This window comes from Vulpes lagopus, chromosome 4 (assembly GCF_018345385.1).
Source record: "Vulpes lagopus strain Blue_001 chromosome 4, ASM1834538v1, whole genome shotgun sequence".
Taxonomy (NCBI): Eukaryota; Metazoa; Chordata; class Mammalia; order Carnivora; family Canidae; genus Vulpes; species Vulpes lagopus.
In genome coordinates this window covers 132,892,301-132,905,243 of record NC_054827.1, presented here as the reverse complement: position 1 = coordinate 132,905,243, position 12,943 = coordinate 132,892,301, and the positions used below count along the sequence as shown (strand labels likewise).

Genomic DNA, 12,943 nt, shown 5'->3' with positions numbered 1-12,943 from the left:
CAGAGCTGGCTTTAGCTAATTACTGCCAGGTGACAATGCAGTAAAATATTGCAAATTCATCCAGGTGATCATGACACACAAAATTTTAAGAGAAACATTTGAGAATTTAAGCAACTCCAAAAAGTTCAAACTATCACAAAGGAAAAGCAAAACATGTCTACATGCTCTATGTGGTCCTCAAATCAACAATCTACAAATTGTTGGAAATATTTTAAAGGAAAAATGTTCAGGGGCCTGGGTGGGTCAGTTAGTTAATTGACCCCTTGAGCCCTGCACTGGGCTCCATGCTCAGCAAGGGGTCTGCTTGAGATTCCTTCTCCCTCTGCCCCTCTCCCTAACTTGCATGCGTGCACAGTTTCTCTCTAAAATAAATAAATAAGGGATCTCTGGGTGGCTCAGCGATTAAGCGCCTGCCTTCAGCCCACAGGGCGTGATCCTGGAGTCCCAGGATCGAGTCCCACATCAGGCCCCCTGCATGGAGCCTGCTTCTCTCTCTGCCTGTGTCTCTGCCTCTCTCATGAATAAATAAATAAAATATTTATAAATAAATAAATAAATAAATAAATAAATAAATAAATAAATCTTTTAAAAATGTATTTATGACATTCAATAGAAAGGATTCCTTAAGACACAAAAAGCACTAACAATAAAAACTGATTCTTTTGGGACACCTGTATGGCTCAGTGGTTGTACGTCTGCGTTCACTTCGGGGCATGATTCCGGGATTTGGGACAGAGTGCCACATCGAGCTCCTTATGGGGAGCGTGCCCTTCCCTCTGCCTATGTCTCTGCCTCTCTCTCTCCCTCTCATAAATGACTCTGTCTCTCATGAATGAATAAAATCTTAAAAAAAAAAAAACAACACTGATTCTTTCTATAAAACTAAAATTAATGCATTATTTATTGAAAGGCATCACTAAAAAAATTTTAAAAGATATGCTACCAAATGGAAGCAGGTATTTGTGAAAGGCGTAACAAAGAACCAGTCTAGTACATTAAAGAATTCCTAGAATTCAGTAAGAAAAAGAAAACCCAAAGGTAAAATGGACAAATGACTTGCTAGACTAAGCACTTCTTGAAAGAAACCCAAATAGTCAATATAATGATGGACTAAATCCCATTCATGGCCAAGGAAATGTCAAGTAAAATGACAGTAAGAGAACTGACATTTTAGGGACACCTGGGCGGCAGTTGTTTAAGCATCTGACTCTTGATCTCAGCTCAGGTCTTAATCTCAGGATGGTGGACCAGCCTAATCAGAGTATAGCCAGGCTACTTTTAAAAAGAAAGACAGAGACCTAACTAACATTTTAATAATACCAAGTTCTCTGATCTGAGAATATAGATTTCTCCAATAATTTAGGTTTTTAAATCTTCTCTTCCAGCATTATTTTGTAGTTTTTAGTACACAAGTCTTGCACGTTTTGTTACTCCAAGTATTTTATCTTTTCAGATGCTACTATAAATTTAAATTTTTTTTCATTTTTCCAACTGTTGGTTCCTAATACATAAACAATTTTTCTATGTTGGGCTTATAACCTATCATACTGCTACACAGCTCTACTGGTTCTGGTGGCTTGTTTCTGCATTTCTTAGGGATTTCCTATAAACACAGTAATATCACTCACAAATAAGAACAGTTTTTATTTTGTCTCTTCTAATCTGTATGCCTTTCCTTTCCTTACTGCACCAGCAAAACCACCAGAGGGGTGGCTGGGTGGTTCAGTTTGTTAAGCATTGGACACTTAGCTCGGGTTTCAATCTTGATCTCCAGATTGAGTTCAAGCCCCATGTAGGGCTCCACACTGGGCATGGAGCCTACTTTAATAAAAAAACAAAACAGGAGCACCTGGGTGGCTCAGCTGGTTAAGCATTTGCCTTTAGCTCATGATCCCAGGATCCTGGGATTGAGCCCTGCTGAATAGGGAATCTGTTTCTCTCTCTCCCTCAGCCCCCTATTCATGTTCTCTCTCTCTCTCTCTCTCTCATTCTCTCTCAAATAAATAAATAAATAAATAAATAAAAATATCTTAAAGACAAAATAAGAAAAACAAAACCAAAACCCATCAGAATATTGAAAAAAAATGCTGAGTAGACATTTTTGCCTCTTTCCAGAGCTCAGAAAGCACTTGGTCTTTCATCATAAAGTATTATATTAACTGGTGTTTTCTGTAGATGCCTTTTATCAACTTGAAAAAGCTATCTTTTATTCCTAAAGTGCTGTTAGTTTTTATAATAAATGTGTTGGATTTGTTTGCTCAAATACTTTTTCTACAGTTACTGAAATAATAACATGGGTTTTCCATTTTATAAGGTTAATATGTTGAACTACATTAATACTCAAAGTTTAAGCCAAGTTTGCACTCCTGGAATAAGCCTGACATTGCAGTCATTAGATCGTTGTGTTATGTGTGGTTTTTTCTTGTTTTTTTTCCTTCTTCTGGTTTTTATTTGGCTGGCTGGATCTGCTCTAATACTTTGTTGTTCATTAAGGCTCTTGATCTGTAGTTTTCTTGTAAAGCATGTTTTGTTTTGATATTAAGTTAATATCAGCCTTATTAAGTCAGAAGTGTTTAATCTATTTTCTGAGTTTTTGTAGGGTTGGTATGATTTTTCCCTAAATGTTTAATAGAATTTGTCAATGAAGTCATCTGGGTCTTTATGGCAAATTTTAGCTGCAAATTCAGTTTATAAAGCTATCAGGTTTTCTATTTCATCTTAAGTCAATTTTGGTAATTTGCATTTTCCAGAAATATATCCATTTTATTTAGGATATTGAATTTACTGGCATAAACCTGCTCATAATACGCCTTTATTTTCCTTTTAATGCCTATACTGTACCTTTTAAAATCTACACTGACACCTTGTCTTTTGTCACTGACTGCTATTTTTTGTCGTATTTTCTTTTTTTCCTTGATTGGTCTAATGTAGTGGTCCCAAGAAAAGAGGAATGAATTTGCCATTCACCTTCAGGGGACATCAGATGGTGTCTAGAGACACATTTCTTAGTTGTAACATAGGGAAAGGGAGTTCTATTGACATGTAGTAGGTAGAGGCCAAGGATGCTGTTAAACAATGCATAGACAGTTCCCCACAACAACCAATTACAGGATAAAAGAGTCAATAGGGCCGTGGTTGAAGAACATGATCTAACAAGAGGTTTGGCAATTTTATTGCTCTTTTCAAAGAATCAACTTTTGGCATTACTGGTTCTCCCCACTGTTTGTCTATTTTCTTTCTTTTTCTTGCTTTCTTTTTTTTGCTTCCTGCCCAGCACAGACTCTGCCTGCCTCTACCCCTGCTAGTGCTTCTCCCCCACTGTTTGTCTATTTTCTTTCTTTTTCTCAACGTTGAGCCTTGAACTCATGACCCTAAGATCAAGACCTGGAGCTGAGATCAAGAGTTAGACACTTAACAGACTGAGCCACCCAGATGCCCCTGTTTGTCCATTTTCTTTTTTCTTTTCTTTTTTTAAAAATTTATTTGCGAGAGTGAGTGCAAGAGAGAGAAGAGCAGGGGAAAGGGCAGAAGCAGACACCCCATTAACCAGAGAACCCAATGCAGGGTTTGACCCCAGGCCTCTGGGTTCATCACGTGATCCAAAGGCAGACACTCAACTGACTGAACCACCGAGGCACTCCTGTTTGTCCATTTTCTATCTAATTGGTCTTCATTCTTTATTAAGTTCTTCTTTCTTCAGATGTAATCTGATGTTCTTTTCCAGGTTCTAGGATTAGAAGCATATCACTGATTTTTTTGTTTGTTTGTTTAAGACTTATTTATTTATTCATGAGAGACACACAGAGAGAGGTAGAGAGAGAAGCAGGCTCCCTACAGGAGCCTGATGCGGAACTCGATCCTCGAACTCCAGGATCATGCCCTGGGCTGAAGGCAGATGCTCAACTGCTGAGCCACCCATTTTAGACTGTTCTTTTTTTTTTTTTTTTTTTAATTCATTCATGAGAGACACAGGGAGAGAGAGAGAGAGAGGCAGAGGGAGAAGCAGGCTCCCTGCAGGAAGCCTGACGTGGGACTCGATCCCAGGACTCTAGGATCACACCCTGGGCTGAAGGCAGGTGCTAAACCACTGAGCCACCCACGGATCCCCTAGACTGTTCTTATATAAGCATTTAAAAGCATATCAGAATAAACTTCTCAAAAAGAACTGCTTTAGCTATATCCTAACAATTTTTCTTTAAAAGAAGAAAATTAAATTTAATAGTCTACCTTACAGGAAATCTACAGACATGGAAATTCCCTATCATAACAAATCATGATATCATTTTCATTAAGTTCAAAATATTTTCCAGGGACACCTGGGTGGTTCAATTGGTTAAGCATTTGCTTTCACCTGTCAAGATCCTGGGGCCTGGGCATCAAGTCAGGATGGGCTTCCTGCCCAGCACAGACTCTGCCTGCCTCTACCCCTGCTAGTGCTCTTCCTCTCAATGACAGATAAATAAAATCTTGAGGGGAAAAAAAAGTTCAAAAGATTTTCCAATTTTCTTTGTGATTTCTTCTTTTATTATTTTATGTTACTTAGAAGTATACTGCTTAGGGGTACCTGGGTAGCATAGTCTGTTAAGTGTCTGACTCTTGGTTTTGGCTTAAGTTATGACTCAGGGGTGTGAGATGGAGCCCCACATGGGCTCCAAACTGAGCATGGAGTCTGCCTGAGTTTCTCTCTCCCTCTGACCCTTGCCCCAATGCTCTTGTGTTTTCTTCTCTCTCAAATTAATAAATCTATATAAAAAAAAGGAAGTATACTGCTTAAATTCCAAATATTTGGGTATTTTCTGGATTTTTCTTATTAATTTCTCATTTAACTATCTGTGTTATCCCTATGTATAATATGAATCAAATTAAATATACTGAAATTTCTTTAATGGTCTATCTTAGTGAATAATTCATATGCACTTAAAGAAAATGTAGAGTTCTGCTGTCATTGAATGTGATGTTCTATAAATATCAATTAGGTCAAATTCATTGGTATGTTAACTCTTAGCCCTATTAATTGCTGTCTACTTCTTTAATAAGTTATTGAAAAAGGAATGTTGATATTTCCATGTATAATTGTAGATTTAATTATTTTTTGAAGTAATCTCTTACCCCTCAATGTAGGTTTTGAACTTATGACACCAAGATCAAGAGTCACATGTTCTATGGACTGAGCCAACCAGGCACCCCTATTTCTCCTTTTCAGTTTCCATCAGTTCCTATTTCATAAATGTGGAAGCTGTTTTAGGTAAATATATATTTAGGACTGTTGTTTTCTTAGTGCAATGATCCCTTTATTAATAACATTATGAAATATTCTTCCTTATCCTTGGTAGTACTATTTCAAAGTTTACTTTGTTTCAAATATTGTCATTGTAAATTCCTTATGATCTGCATTATCATGGTGTATCTTCTTCCAATCCTTTTTTTTTTTTCTTTTTTTAAAGACTTATTTATTTGAGGGATGCCTAGGTGGTTCAGTGGTTAAGCATCTGCCTTTGGCTCAGGTCATGATCCTGGAGTCCCACACCAGGCTCCTCGCTTCTCCTTCTGCCTATGTCTCTGCCTCTCTGCGTCTCTCATGAATAAATAAAATATATTTTTTAAATTATTTATTTGAGAGAGAGCAGGCATACGAGTGAGTGCATGTGAGGAAAAGGGCAGAGGGAGAGAAGAGAAAGAATTCTTAAGCAGACTCCCCACTGAGTGTGGAGCCCAACATGGGGCTCAATTCCAAGACCCTGAGATCATGACCTGATCAAGAGTCAGCCACTCAACTGAGCCACTGAGGTATCCTACTTCTTCCAACCCTTTTACCGTGGAAAACAAAAACAAAAATACCACAGGTTTACTGAGGTATAATTTATAAACACTTCATGTTTTTTGGTGTCCGTTTCTATGAGTTTTGACAAATACACAGTTCTACGGCCATCACTACCATCAAGACACAGACTATTTTCCAACACCCTAACACCTTCCTTTTTGTCCCTCAGAAGTCAATTCTTAACCTCTTCCTTAGCCCTTGACAATCCCTTCTACTGCTGTCCCCATACTTTTACCTTTTCCAGAATGTCATATAAATGGAATTACATGTATGTTGTTGTTTAAGACTCAGCTACCTTCCCTTTTTTAAAAAAAAAAAAATTATTTATTTATTCATGAGAGACACACACACACACACAGAGGCAGAGACACAGGCAGAGGGAGAAGCAGGCTCCGTGCAGGGAGCCTGACGTGGGACTCAATCCCAGGTCTCCAGGATCACGCTCTGGGCTGAAGGCGGCGCTAAACCGCTGGGCCACCCAAGCTGCCCCAGCTATCTTCACTTTGCAAACTGCATCTGAGATCCATCCATGCTGTTGCATGTAGCAGTTAATTTGTTCCTTTTACGCAAGAAGTATTCCTTTAGAAATACAATTGAAATACACTGTATACACAGAACATATTTTATAGGATTTCAATTTTTTTGAGGCATGCTGGCCTAGTATTCAGACCGTTTTGACAATTATGAAAGGAGCCACTATACGTATTTGTGTATAGGCTTTTTTGTAAATGCATTTATATTACATCTCTGGGGTAAAAACCTAAAAGTTAGATTGCTGGGTTACATACTAACTGCATAATCACTTTTATATTCATAACAAATCAACAAAACATTTTCCATGGTCACTGTATTATTTTCCATTCCTATGAGCAGTGATGAGAGGGGCAATTGCTCAGCAATCTTGCTGAGTCAGCTTTAGTTTTCTGTTTATTCTTAGCTATACTAGTAGGGGTTTAGTAGTATCTCATCGTGGTTCTAATTTGTATTTTCTTTCCTTTTTTTTTTAAGACGTCAGAGGAGGGAGTCAATCTCACAACCCTGAGACTATGATCTGAGCTGAAATCAAGAGTTTGATGCTTAATTGATTGTGCCATCCAGGTGCCCCTTAATTTGTTTTCTAATGAAATTAGACTAATGGAATTCAAAACTGAGCATCTTTATTTGCTGTTTAGACATTTACTTGAAGTGTCTTGTCAAATCTTTTATTTTATTTTTTTAAGATTTTATTTTATTTATTCATGAGAGACACGGAGAGAGAGAGGCAGAGACACAGGCAGAGGGAGAAGCAGGCTCCATGCAGGGAGCCTGACGTGGGACTAGATCCCGGGTTTCCAGGATCACACCCCGGGCTAAAGGCAGCGCTAAACCACTAAGCCACTGGGGCTGCCCTATTCTATTTTTTTTCTATTACCTAAGTTTTGAGAGTTCTTTATATATTCTGGATACAAATTCTTTTTTTTTTTTTTTAAGATTTTGTTTATTTATTCATGAGAGACACAGAAAGAGAGAGGGGTAGAGACATAGGCAGAGGGAGAAGCAGGCTCCACACAGGGAGACGGATGTGGGACTTGATCCCCAGACTCCAGGATCATGCCCTGACCTGAAGGCAGACGCTCAACCACTGAACTACCCAAGCATCCCTGGATACCAATTCTTTATGTATTTTGCAAATATTTTCTTTCAATGTTTGGCTCACCATTTTAAGTTTCTCAACAATATAGAATGCTTTAATTTAAGGACGATTTAACTAAGGAAGTCCAATTTATCAATTTTTTCTTTTATGGTTTGTGCTTTTTGTATCTGACCGAAGATATATTTGCCTAAACAAAGGTTACAAAGATTTCCTACTAAATTTTTTGTAGATGTTCTATAGGTTTTAGGTTTTTACATTTATGTCTATAATTTATTTTGAACTAATTTTTTTTAATTTATTTAATTTATTTATGATAGTCACAGAGAGAGAGAGAGAGAGAGAGAGGCAGAGACACAGGCAGAGGGAGAAGCAGGCTCCATGCACCGGGAGCCCGATGTGGGATTTGATCCCGGGTCCCCAGGATCGCGCCGTGGGCCAAAGGCAGGCGCCAAACCGCTGCGCCACCCAGGGATCCCTATTCTGAACTAATTTCTATATGTGTTCTAAGTTTTATGTAAAAGTATTCAGGCGTCATTTGCATAAAAGGCTATTCTTTCTCCATTAAACTGTATTGGCATCTCTGTTGAAAATAAAATTGACTGTAATGTGTAGGTCTGTTTCTGGACTCTATTATGTTCCACTGATCTATATTTCTATCCTTTACTACTATCATATAGGTTTGATTATTGTAGCTTCACGTTATTAAATTTTGAAATCTAGTAGTGTGTGAGTCCTCTAACATAGCATAAAAATAGGAAGAATATATGGACACTTTACAAAAAAAAAATTTATACAATGGTGGCAGGAATCTAGAATGGTGCAACCACTTTGGAAAACCAGTCATTTTTCATAAAGTTAAAGATACACTTAAAATCAAAGACAAAAACTCAACCCTAAGATTTGTATGGAACCTGAAAAGACCCCAAATAGCCAGAAGAATGTTGAAAAAGGAAACCAAAGCTGGTGGCATCACAATGCCTGACTTCAAGCTATATTACAAAGCTGTAATCACGAAGACAGCATGGTACTGGCACAAAAACAGACACATAAATCAATGGAACAGGAATAGAGAACCCAGAAATGGAACCTCAACTCTATGGCCAACTAATCTTCAACAAAGCAGGAAAGTATTCAGGTGTCATTACCCAATGGAAAAACAGTCTCTTCAGTAAATGGTGATGGGAAATTGGACAGCCACATGCAGAAGAATGTAACTGGACATTCTCTTATACCATACACAAAGATAAATTCAAAATGGATCAAAGACCTAAATGTAAGACAGGAATCCATCAAAATCCTAGAGAAGAACAGAAGCAGCAACCTTTTTGAACTCGGCCCCAGTAACTTCTTGCAAGACACATATATAAAGGCAAGGGAGACAAAAGCAATAATGAACTATTGGGACTTAAACAAGATGAAAGACTTCTGCACATTAAGTAAACAATCAACAAAACTAAAAGGCAACCTAAAAAAATGGGAGAAGATGTTTGCAAATGACATATCAGATAAAGAGCTAATATCAAAGATCTATAAAGAACTTATCAGGGACGCCTGGGTTGCCCAGTGGTTGGGTGTCTGCTTTCGGCCCAGGGCGAGATCCTGGAGACCCGGAATCGAGTCCCTCATAGGGCTCCCTGCATGGAGCCTGCTTCTCCCTCTGCCTGTGTCTCTGCCTCTCTCTTTCTCTGTGTGTTCTCATGAATGAATAAATAAAATCTTAGGGGAAAAAAAAAAAAAAAGGAAGTACAATTCCTGTTTAAAAAAAAAAAAAAAAGAACTTACCAAACTCAATACCCAAAAACAAACAGCCCAGTCAAGAAATGCGCAGAAGATAGGAATAGACATTTCTCCAAAGAAGACATACACATGGCCAACAAGCACCAGAAAAAATGCTCCACATCACTTGTCATCAGGGAAATACAAATCAAAACCACAATGAGATACCACTTTATACCAGGCAGAATGGTTAAATTAACAAGACAGGAAACAACAAATGGTGGAATGCAAGCTGGTGCCGCCACTTTGGAAAACATTGTGGAGGTCCCTCAAGAAGTTGAAAATAGAGCCACCCTAGATCCAGCAATTGCACTACTGGGTATTTACCCCAAAGATATAGATGTAGTGAAATGAAGGGGCACCTGCACCCCAATGTTTATATATACCAGCAATGTCCACAATAGCCAAACTGTGAAAGGAGCTGAGATATCCTTAGATGAATGGATAAAGAATATACATTGTACATATACAATGGAATATTACTCAGCCATCAAAAAGGATGGATACCAACCATTTACATTGACATAGATGGAACTGGAGAGTACTATGCTGAATAAAATAAGTCAACTGGAGAAAGACAATTATATGATTTCACTCCTAAGTGGAATATAAGAAATAGTGAAAGGGATCATAAGGGAAGGCAGGGAAACTGAGTGGGGAAAAATGAAAGACGAAGACAAACCATGAGACCCTTGACTCTAGGAAACAAAGGGTTATGGAAGTGGAGGTTGGTGGGGGGGATGGAGTAACTGGATAATGGGAATTAAAGAGGGCACATGATGTGCTGAGCAAATTATATGTTGGCAAATTCAATTTAAATTAAGAAATTAATAAAGTAAAATAAATTCCACCCTTAAGTACTTACTGAAAACAAAGTTCACACAAATACAATGTTCATAAAAGCTCTATTCAGAATGCCCCAAATTGTAAATAACCAACTATCTATTAACAGGTAAATGAATGAATCCATTGTGGTATACACAAAGGACTACTAATAACAATAAAAAGAACCTCATATAGGCAATACCATAAATAAATCTCAAAAATATGCTAAGACAAGATAGCCAGACACAAACAGGGAACAGAGTGGGATTTAAAAGAACTGGAGGAAACATTTGGGAGTGATACCTATGTTATCTTGATTGTGATGATAGTTTCAAGGCTGTATATATATATATATTGATGTCAAAACTTGTCAAGCTTTCACCTTGAGAGCAATTCGCTGACTAGGTGTACTACATTTCAGTTCAGTTCTGACAGTAACTACCTGGTATTAGCACAAATCCCACAAGTTAAAGGACAAAATCCTTCACAACACTGCCCCACTTCTGGTGCCACCTACAAGTCCTGGAGGCCACTTATATATCTTTGAGGTTCCTACATACCTTCAGGTTCAATAATTTGCCTGAACACCTCACAGAATTCATCAAAAGCACAATGCTTATAATTACAGCTTTACTATAAAGGATGCAACTCAAGAACAGCCCAATGAAAAAGACATTTGGGGAGGAAAGAGAAAGACAAAGAGCTTCCATGCCCTCTTCTGGTGGAGTCCAACACACCAATGTGTTCACCAACCAGTAAGCTCCCCTGAGCTTTGGTATCCAGAGGTTTATTGGGGTTTTAGTATATGTGCTGCCGAAGCGAGCACTACTGGAGTTTTAATACAGGATTAAATTATTGTCATATGGGGCAGCCCCGGTGGCTCAGTGGTTTAGCACAGCCTTCAGCCCAGGGTGTGGTCCTAGAGACCCTGGATCAAGTCCCAAGTCGGGATCCCTGTGCGGAGCCTGCTTCTCCCTCTGCCTGCCTCTCTCTCTCTCTCTCTCTCCCTCTCTCTCTGTCATGAATAAATAAATAAAAACCTTAAAAAAAAAAAAAAAAACTATTGTCATATGACTGAACTCAAACTCTAGCCTCCCATCTCTTCCAGGAGCTCAGGTGGCATAAAGTTCCATCTCTAACCATGTGCTTGGACTTTCAGTGACCCTATTAAATTAATAGTTTAGGGGCAGGCCAGGAGTTGCTTAATTAGCATAACAAAGATATTCACTTGACTCAGGAAATTCCAACCATTTTTGAATCTCTGTGTTAAGAACTGGTAACAAAGACTAGATGTATTATTATATCATATTGTATACTTTATTGTATTTCTCAATTATGAATCAATATAGCTGGTTTTTTAAAGTCATTGCCTTGGGGAAAGAGTAAAGTAAAAGATCTTTTAGCTTCCTCACTGGTAAAAATTAAATCAACATTTTAAAAGTCCAACAAAGAAAATGAGAGCTCTCATTCACTGTCAATTAGAATGTAAACTGGTACAACCACTTTGGTGTTTTCAGTGAAGTACAAGACATGCATATCCAATGACACAACAATTTCACCTATGTAGGTCTATGTCTATGCCCTAAAGCAGGTTGTACACATGTATACAACATATGCATACAAGTATATTCATAGCAAAATTATTTGTAAATGCCAAAAAAACTAGAAATCGAATGTCAACAGAAGCCTGGATAAGTAGTACAACAGAGTACTATACAGCAATAAAAATAATTGAAAAACCAATATAAGTAATAACATGGACGGAGCTCAAACAGTACTAAATAAGATGTATACCACAAGGAACTAGATGATGTGATTCCATTTACATTAAATTCAAAAACTAAAACCAGAAAAAAAATCAAACTATATTTTTAGAGATGTGTACATAGACAATGACACCATAAGCAAACCAGAAGACTACACTGATATAGAGCTTATAAAGTTCCTGTGTATTGATATTCTATTTCCTTCCTTCTTGATTTCTTTTTTTAAAATAGGCTCTAGGCCCAGTGTGGAGACCAATGCGGAACTTGAAGTCACAACTCTTAAGATCAAGACCTGAGGTAGTATCAAGAGTTGGACACTTAACTGAGTGAGCCAACTGAGTGCCCCAATATTCTACTTTATTTATAGGTTCACTTTATAGTTACTTATTAAACTACAGTCTGTGTATTTTTGTTTGCTATATTTCATACATAAGAGATACACCATAACAAATGTATATACCTTCAGTAAAATAGTTAATAGCTATTTTTAATTACATAAATAGTTAATAACAAATTTTTAAGTGTTAGTCATTGTTATTTTAAAAATTATTCTTTTTTTAGGAATGTATTTTGAAATAATGAAATGATATAATATTTGAGGTTTGCTTCAGAAATTCATTATTCTATTTTGTCCATTTGTGGTTTTGATTGTCCCATAGTGAAGAGTGACAAAGTTTAAAAAGTAATATTACATGTACCACAAGAATCTCAGATTTCCTTTAAAGTAACTAACCTTTTATTTTTATATTTTTTTATTTTTTAAAAGATTTTATTTATCCATTCATGAGAGACACAGACAGAGAGGCAGAGACACAGGCAGAGGGAGAAGCAGGCTCCACGCAGGGATCCTGATGTGGGACTTGATCCCGGGTCTCCAGAATCAGGCCCTGGGCCAAAGGCAGGCACTAAAATGCTGAGCCACCCGGGCTGCCCAGTAACTAACCTTTTAGATAATAAATAAGGACTTCAAAAATTTCAACCCCATTAAAAATGAGAGGAATACTAGGATAAGAAGAGAGAAAGAGGTATAGAGGGAGAAATGGAGACCAAGAGTTAACGGCAGTTTTAGGACTAAAAAATAAAACCTGCACCTCAGGATTACTAATCTAATAATACTTTTCT

The 12,943-nt window shown here is 37.5% G+C and overlaps 1 protein-coding gene across 3 annotated transcripts in view; it reads right to left on the bottom strand.

Moving 5' to 3' along the window:
- PDS5A (PDS5 cohesin associated factor A) overlaps positions 1 to 12,943 on the bottom strand; it is a 154,250-nt gene that overhangs the window by 102,216 nt on the left and 39,091 nt on the right. The window lies entirely within an intron of this gene.